The sequence below is a fragment of the Sapajus apella genome, unplaced genomic scaffold, assembly GCF_009761245.1.
Source record: "Sapajus apella isolate SASKATOON/1434 unplaced genomic scaffold, GSC_monkey_1.0 scaffold6, whole genome shotgun sequence".
Classification (NCBI taxonomy): Eukaryota; Metazoa; Chordata; class Mammalia; order Primates; family Cebidae; genus Sapajus; species Sapajus apella.
The window spans coordinates 50804241-50813861 of record NW_022436946.1 but is presented as its reverse complement, the minus strand read 5'-3'; the positions used below and the strand labels follow the sequence as shown (position 1 = coordinate 50813861).

At 33.9% G+C, this 9621-nt stretch overlaps 1 long non-coding RNA gene across 1 annotated transcript in view; it reads left to right on the top strand.

Annotated features, from left to right (window-relative positions):
• Window positions 1-3517, top strand: part of LOC116548945 — a 1126598-nt gene extending 1123081 nt beyond the window's left edge. The window contains exon 8 of the long non-coding RNA XR_004267645.1: window positions 3458-3517. This is a non-coding gene — a long non-coding RNA (uncharacterized LOC116548945). The remainder of the gene's footprint in view (window positions 1-3457) is intronic.
• Window positions 3518-9621: the final 6104 nt, after the last annotated feature.

Below are 9621 nucleotides of genomic sequence, written 5' to 3'. Positions count from 1 at the left end.
CATTTTCTCTATTCACTCATCAGTGATGGACACTTAGGTTGATTCTGTATCTTCGTAATTGTGAATTATGCTGCAATAAATATATGCATGCAAGTGTTTATATATGTATATATATACATATACATACATTTATATATATATATGTGTGTGTGTGTGTGTGTGTATATACACACATATGTATATAAATGACTTCCTTTCCTTTGGATAGATACCCAGTAGTGAGATTGCTGGATTGAATGGTAGATCTACTTTTAGCTCTTCAGGAAATCTCCATACTGTTTTCCATAGAGGTTGCATTAATTTACATTCCTGCCAGCAGTGTGTAAGTGTTCTCTTTCACATCCATGCTAACAGCTATTGTTTTTTGACTTTTTAATAATGGCCATTCTGGCTTGGATACGATGGTATACCATTGTGGTTTTAATTTGAATTTCCTTGCTGATTAATTACGTGAAACTTTTTTTTCATGTATTTGTTGGATGTTTATGTATCTTCTTTGGATAAATGTCTGTTCATGTCACTTGCCCACTTTTTAATGGAGTTAGTTTTTCTTCCTGATTTGTTAGAGTTCCTTGTATGTTCTGGATATTACTCCTTCATCAGATGCATAGTTTGCAAATGTTTTCTCCCATTCTATAGGTTGTCTGTTTAGTCCATTAATTATTTCTTTTGCTGTGCAGAATGATTTTTGTTTAATTATGTTCCATATGTTTATTTTCCTTTTTGCTGTATTTACCTTTTAGGTCTCAGTCATAAGTTCTTTGCCTAGACCAGTGACCAGAAGAGTTTTTCCCTAGGTTTTCCTCTAGAATTTGTATGTTTTCAGGTCTTAATTTAAGTCTTTAATTCATCTTAAGTTAAACTTTTTATGTGATAAGAGATAGGGATCCAATTTCACTGTGGCTATAGGATTCACTATTTCACATGTGGCTATCCAATATGTGTCTACTTTTATACTAGTATCATACTGTTTTGGTTACTATAACCTTATGGTATAATTTGAAGTCAGATAATATTATGCCTCCACATCCATTCCTTTTGTTTGGACTTGCTTTGGCCATTTGGGCTCTTTGTTCTTTACATATAATTTTAGAATCTTTTTTTTATAATTGCAAAGACATTATTAAAGAAAAAAATAAGAAGTCCCTTTATGTGATTTTGTAGTTAGTATACACATGTATATCACTAATTACAGGAAACACAACACAGATATGATTTCTTCTTTACCAACGTTGGTTCAAATCTTTCCATAAGGGGAGAGAACAAAAGGCATGCAGTGCTGGCCTCCATGTTATCGTCTCTATGCACCCATACATATTCTCTGCAGAACCAATAACTCTGAAAGAAAATGTATCTCCCTAAACCCTCTTAATTTTCTTAATCTGCTTTAAAAGGTAGCACATTTTCTTTAACTTCTTTGTGGCTGCTCAGGATTTTCCTTTCATCTAGCTGAGTATTTTTACAATTCTTTCACTTTTAATTTGTATTATGTTTCTGTCCTAGACTGAGTCTTCCTATATTTTATAATTGCTGAATTAGGATCAGCAGTACCCACTTCTCATTCTACTTCTCTATCTGCATCTCAGGATTTGAATTCCCTTTGATTCTCTCCCTAAAGATATGTTCCTTGTCATTTAAGAGTTTGAATCAAGTCATCTCAAAATAAGTGAACTCTAGGCATCCACAGTCATTATTCACTCTGATCTTCTTAACTGAAGAAGGCAGCTGTTGTCCATTTTGTACTCAGAGTTACCATTGGTTCCACACAGGTCTTCCCCATGAGATACCACCTTAACAATGAGATATGAGATCTCTAAGTCCTCTTATCTTCATACTCTGTGTACCACAGTTGTGTTTGGGAGCTGAAAGTGTCTTAATAGAGTGACTTAAGGAAAGCAAACACCCAAAACCTAAAGAAAAGACCATAGGGGTGCTACTCCTATTCTTTTTCCTCTGATGAAAACTTATCTCCTCTTCAGGGAAAACAGAAATTGTAAGCACACAGTAGCTGCAAATTGCCTCCAAACATCTATAATCCCTTTTAATGCATTAAAATATTTTAACTATTTGTGCCATATTGTGTATTTTTTTTGTAGAAACTGTTTTTCCCATTCAAAGATGTTACTGGAAGATTGTACTAATTACCTAAATATAAGGCTAATGTGCTTCTTCCATATACAAGAGGTGAAAAATCTATTTCCTAAGGTCCATGCAGGAGATCTTCTTGACATTCCATTCAGAAGCCAGTTTCATAATTATATGCCAATCATTTTGATGAGAAACTTCATTATTTCTCTTTATGAGATAATGTATATCAACATGTGAATTCAGATGATACACTTCAAAGAAGCAAAAATAAAATTGAGACAGTATTTTAAGTTGTTGTTATCCTTTTCTGCAGTTAAGTTCAGAATAAAAGTATGTGACATAAAATTACACACATTAGCAGAATCTTTAAAAATAATAAAAGGGAAGAAATTTTCACAAAGTCAACCATTACATTAAAATTCATTTTTGCTGGGTTAGCTGAAAGATCATGAAAAAAATCCACCTGCCATTCAGTTTAATTTCTTGTGTTTAGAGCTCTACAGCATTCTGTGTAAAACTAATCAATAAACAGGATTTATGAGACCTTGAATTAGAACAGTCAAAAGAAGGAAATTATATTCAGTTTTAGTTATTAAAGGTTTTCACCACTAAATTTAGTATAAGGGAAACGTTATACGTCTTTTTCAGCTGAAACAGGGCATTTATCAAGTACATGGATTGGGGAGACAATTGTGCTAAGACCTGCTGTAATGTGTCTTTATTTGTTGCTCACCATTTAATGTTGGCTGTGTTGAAGTAGGCCCAAACAGAAAGGAAATGGGATTGGAAAAACTTGTTTTTTAAAAAAGCACAAAACAAGTAGCCACAGTGGGCCATCACCTACATGTAAGTAAGAGAAAGTTAAAACAGGGAAATACTTTTCTTAAAAAAAAAAAAAAAGAAAGAAAGTATTTATGAATTCTGATTCAGTCCGTGTTAAATTGCTTCATTTGACAATCTTTTGAATTTTTTTTTTTTTTAAAGAAGAGAATTTTATTTACAGAAGGTTATAGGTAAAGGAAGAGGATTTTATTTACAAAAGGTTATAGGTAAAAGAAGAGGATTTTATTTACAAAAGGGACATACCCAAAGACCGTCCGTCCGGACACTCAGCACCGGCGTTAGAGCAGCACAGGCAAAACGCAAGTCAGAACTTTAAGCACTCTCCTTTTCAGCACTGGCATTACAACAGCAAGGAAGGCGGGACAAGGAAAGCAGAGGCAAGGGACAGAGGAAGTGAGGAGGAAAAGGAGTCAAAACCCAACACCTCAAATAGCTTTTCACTATTGTAAGATCAAAAAGCAATTCTAATAATACTCAAAGACCCATCACTGATTTTCATTTATTTTCAGTATTTTAATATTTGCAGGACTATGAGCATTTCTGAAAATAGTTATACATGGGCTATGTAACACTGTTGCTTGGTGACAGTGAGTTTTGAGATTCTGCCCGGAAGCGCTTGGGGACTGTGCATACTGCCTGGAGACTTTTACTTTTATACATTTCTCAGCAAGGTAAAGAGAGAAAATTTAAGAATTTAGCTTTTGTTTGATGAATCACAAATGACAGATGGAAAATTACGATATTTTGAAAAGAAAAAATATTCAGTGATGCACACAATGTAAGACTGCCGTAATAGTAATGGTACTTCGCATTTAAGCTGAATTCTTCATCTGCAAAGTACTTTAGAAACAACTAATGAAGCCTCATAACACTCCTGAAAGGCAGGTAAGCATCATTACTGCCATTCTACAGATGGAGAAAATGAGGCATGGAGTTTGAATATCTTTGCCTAAGGCTAATAGGATTAAATAGCAACACTTGAATTAAGGTTTAGGGATTCAGTCCTTTCTGGAAAAAAGATCAGGGGACCAGCATTACTTGAATTAAAACAATAAAAATTTAACACTAAATATTATCCCTTTTGAAAAGATTAACTCATCATAAGTCACACTGATTTTCTTATAAATTGAAATTATACCTGCCTTCAGAAAACAACAATAACCTGTTCTCAGTTTATTTCCCTCATTCATTCTCAGTCCACAATTATCCCCATAGAATGCCTTTACTGAATGACTAGATGATGAGGGGCTTTACAGTCAGTGTCACCTCAAAGCATTGAGATTCGAGTTTGCTTTATATTAAAGTTGCAAATCATATCAATAGGCTTCATTTCATATTATGACAAGACTTCTCATTTCTGATAAGTTATAATTGTTAGCAATTTTAAAATCCTATGTTATGTGAAAAAAATACAGTTTATATCTTTTTGCTGGTTAACTCTCTCCATAATTTTCCTGAATCCCAAAATTATTGCTCAAGATGTAGAACATTGCCAAAGAAGTGATTCTCGGCTTGAAAGAAATGACCTGGGAGGTTGTGTATTTTTGGAGGCTTTGCTGCTTTCCTTTAAAAGTCATGCAGTTTTAGTTTTAGTTTTCTTGTTTGTTTATTTGAAACAGGATCTCACTCTGTGGCCCAGGGTGTAGTGCAATGGCACAATCTTGGCGCACTTTAACCTCCGCCTCCTGGATTCAAGCGACTCTGGTGCCTCAGCCTCCCAAGTAGCTAGAACTACCGGTGCATGCCACCACAACTAGCTAATTTTTTGTATTTTTAGTAGAAACAGGATTTACTATGTTGGTCAGGCTGGTCTCAAACTCTTGGCCTCAAAGTGATCCGCCCACCTCCACATGCAGTTTTTAACCAATGTTTTGCAGAGTTAGAAGCACAATGTGGAAAACAGCAGAAATTTTAGGAAAAACTCCTTTTTTCTCTCTCTCTTTGGAAGATCAATGACCATGTTTTCATATATACATATTTGTAAATTCCCAGCCCCTAGGATCTTATCAACTGAGGGGACAAGATTTGAAACAAGAGTGAGCAAGCAGTTCCCTAACACTGTGGTATGAAAATATAAAATTACGTCATACTCTCCTAAATGTTGAGGAAACATGAAAAAGAAGGGAAATTTTTTCTTTTGCTAATGTACTGATTTGCAATATTTGGTTCTAAAAAAACTTGTTTTTTGAAAAACATTTTCAACAATGAAAATGTTCTAAACTTAGAATTTGGTGATGGTTGTTCAACTCTGTTAATACATTACAACCTTTCATTTATATACTTTAAGATGTAAATTTCATGTTATATGAATTATAACTCAATAAAGATATATATATATTTCAAGGTTCAGAAAATGGCATGCCACTCCCCCACCCCACTCTATCCCAACTTCAGTGCTGGTCTACCTTAGCTCCCAGGACCTCTTTTTGGTATGTATTCTTCAGAGTATTTGGAAGGAATTCTTTTTTCTCTTCTCACTTAGTTTCTCTTTATTCTGCAGGAGCCACTTGAGTCCCCAGCTGCTGTCCATTTGCTACACTTATCCCACCTGATGAAATGCTGTCGAAAGAAACATCACTGCAATGCCTGATAAACTGACATGGGTCCCAGACCCAATAAGAGTGAAGCCATCCCCCTATTTAAATGAAATTATGGCTGCTGAGAAGGACAAATTAATTGCTCTGCCCCAATATTACACAAAACTTTGGATGCTGCCATTGTTACAATTTTATTTTCCCCAGGATCTCAAGAGTACTACCTTCATTCATTTTGTTTAGTGTCTCAGCTGGGTCTCCACCTGTAGAAGACTAGAATGAGCACAAACTATGTCTTCAATGATCTGTAAATCCAACGGGAAACAATGTAATAAATATACTGTGTTTGCTAACCAAATCTGTGCAGGATTAGATTGATTGACTAATTATTAGACGGATTAACACATCATTTCTTTTTTCTTTCCTACACTACTTCTTGTTTTAATGATACCTTCCAAGTTTTATTTCTCCAAGCCTAACCCCTTACATAATACAAGAGGACAACAATTTGCAAAACAAATTTCTGTTGGCCCTAACTGCTAAATACTGAAATAGATTTCAAGTAATTGAGTGTTTTTGAAACCACCTAAATCTGGAAGCCACCCTACTAGGCACAAGAGTCGCAGAGTGAGTAAGCCAGACATGTAGAAATAAAGATGACAAAATGGAAGGCAATTAATACCTGTAATGGAGGTAGGGAATGACGAATTAGCAAGAAATTTATTTTTAAATACTATCTGCCATAAAATGTCCATGCTTATTTTAGAAAATATGTAAAATGTTTAAAAGAATTAAACGTCTTTTAAAAAGTCACATGAACTCATTACCCTGCAACAAAACACACACAGATGAGTGCACACACTTAAACATACATATTCAATTAGTATATAAAGTTAACATCCTGCTAAGCACGATACTATATCATGAGCATTTTGTCTGGCCAATATTCTATGAAAACATAATTGTAATTATTACAGACTTTTCCAAAAAGTGAATATACCATGATTTATCCAATTATTTCCCTATTTACATACATTTAGTGATTCCAATTTTTCACTGCAACACAGTATCTTTTTAGATAACCTCACTTATAGTTTTAACATTTTTTATGATTTTCTATTTAATCTAATGTTTGTTAGGGTTTTACTATATAAGGTGTATACATTATTGTAATGCTCTTTCCACTGGATGCTCAAAGCCCTCAGTAAGTTTAGTGAGTAACAGTACAATGCCCAAATATATGAAAGTTTTTCTCATCTTTAAGTTTTAGCGTTTTGCACTATATTTTCTTTTGAATGAATTAAACAATTCATTTAAAGTGTCAAGTAATGTGAGTGTTTTTGAAACCACCTAAGTCTGGAAGCCACTCTACTAGGAACAAGGGTTGCAGAGTAGATAAGCCAGACATGTGGTGTCTTCATATCCTTTCATAGTGTCTCATATAGTGAGGCATCATACATAATTATATTATTATAAATTTTGTTACTAATAATGATGTACACATAGGTGCTCAATTACCAGGAAAATGAATGCTTTAACTTACCATTCTTTTATTATCAGTGGGTTGAATTATGTCTTATATTTATTGGCCATTCATATTTCTTCTGTGAATTTTGTCTTTTATTTATTATCAGTATATTTCATTTTTCTCTAGATTTTGTGTTAAAAAGCACTAAAATGTGTTAACAATATTATCTCTTTGTTACTTTTGTTTTGAATATTTTCATTAATTTATCAATTACCTTTTAATTTCTTATGAGTTATTTTACATAAAAAGTTTATAATCATTAGTTAAATACATTGGGCTGGGCGTGATGGCTTATGCCTGTAATCCCAACACTCTGGGAGGCTGAGTTGGGTGGATCACCTCAGGTCAGGAGTTCGAGACCAGCCTGGCCAACAAGGTGAAACCCCGTCTCTAATAAAAAATACAAAAATTAGTGGCATGTGTCTGCAATCCCAGCTACTTGGAAGGCTGAGGCTGAAGAATCACTTGAACCTGGGAGGCGAAGTTTGCAGTGAGCCGAGATTGTGCCACTGCACTCCAGCCTGGGCACAACAGAGCAAGATTCCCTCTCATAAATAAATAAATAACTTATTTATTTATGTGTATACCTATGCAACAATCTTGCATGTTCTTCACATGTACTCCAAAATCTAAAATGCAATTAAAAAATCTAAAAATAAAAACAAAAATAAATACACCAGAGCATGCCCAGCAAACTGCATAAATTTACTGTTAGTACTGAGGTGAGTCTTATCATCAGAGAAGTTTGGGAAACCCTGAACTAGTTCATCCACATCCCTCTTGTAAAGGAGACAAAGGCATTCACGCAACCCATGGGTGCCCTTGTCTTCTTTCCATTGTTCTCTTTAGTTAAAAAATCTAATAGCCTAGGCCCTGCTTCTGGGGCCCCCATTTCGAGAGCTGAATGATCTCCCATACTTTTCCAAGTCCTGGTGTACTTGAAAAATTATCATGTCTGTAGAGCCTAAGTCCTGGCAGCCCCAGAGGAAAGGAGGAAGGACTAAAGGCATCATTCACTATCTCAGCTCACCTGTTAGCATCATTCAGCTCCCTGACAAGAAAGAAATTAAATAAATAAATAAATAAATAATTTTAAAACATTATTATATATGCTATTATTTTCATACTTAGAATAGCTTTTCCCAAAATTTAATCTATGAAACACTAGTCTTCTAAAAACTTTGTTAAATAAATAGTCTCACAAGTTTGGAGAAAATGAAGATATATAAATTTAAGTGGTTTTCTTTCATATTTTTTATGTTTGTAGGAAGCTAATATGCATTGTAGTGCCAAACAGCATTTACAAAACATATTTGACCATGGCACCCTCCATTCATAACACATTTCGTAGGATTAGTGTATCTCTGAACACATTTTAGCTGATCTACATAGAAATTATTGATCTGTTGTAAGACCAGGTAAACAAGTTAAAGCAGGCCAGGAACTGTGGCTCATGCCTATAATCCCAATTCTTTGGGAGGCTGAGGTGGGTGGATCACCTGAGGTCACAAGTTCGAGACCAGACTTGCCAACATGGCAAAAACCCATCTCTACTAAAAATATAAAAATTAGCTGGAGGTGGCCATGCACCCCTGTAGTCTCAGTACTCAGGAGGCTGAAGCAGGAGAATCACTTGAACCCAAAAGGCAGAGATTGCAGTGAGCCAGCTTTGCACCACTGAACTCCAGCCTGGGCAACACAGCCAGACTTCCTCTCAAAAAAAAAAAAAGAAAGAAAGAAAAGAAAGAAAAGAAAACTTAAACCATACTTAAAAAAAATGTTTGAAGCCTCATTATATATTCATTTATTTGTTTGCTTTATTTAACAACTTTTCATAAGTTATTTGTTTTATAAATATTATGGGTTAGGGCTCTTCATTTTTTAATCCAGTAGTTAATTCGCCCAATGCCATTTGTTTGGAAACTTACATCTTTTAATCCTTTTGTTTGCGATGGCCTCTGTTTTTGCCATAAGCTAAATTATTACACATACTATAGTGTGTCCAAATACTATCTATTCTGTTCTATTAATCTGAGTGAAATTACATGAACTGGAACCATAGTGTTTGAACATCATAACATAGTTAAACACCTGTCTTAATATATTAAAAGATGTGAATTATTTTTCTTTCCCCATAATGTTAAGAGCTACATTTATCTATTTATTCTCACAATGAATTTTGAATTATTTTATCATGATCTCAAATAACATTTATTAACCTTATCATCAATTTGAAAGTTATCTGCACACTTTAAAAAATCCAGTGCTCTGTTATAGGAATATCATTTCTATTTTTATTATATTGAAGTTTTTATTTATATTGCTTATTAAAGCATTTTAAGACTCATATAGATTATACATATTTCTTAATAAGATATTACTATTTTGTGAGTAGTACCTTTTAACATTATGTACACAAATTGGTTATTGCTGCTGTACAGAAAAACTTTCAACTTTTGCCATTTAAATTATATACAATCACTGTAATGAACTTCAATATTAATTTTCAGAGTTTTGCAGATTATTCTCTTGAGTTCTCTATTTAAATAGTCATATGGTCTGCAAATAATAATAAAAATTTGTCTTCTTTTATTTCAGTATTAAATTTTATTGCCTTGGCAAGAAAAT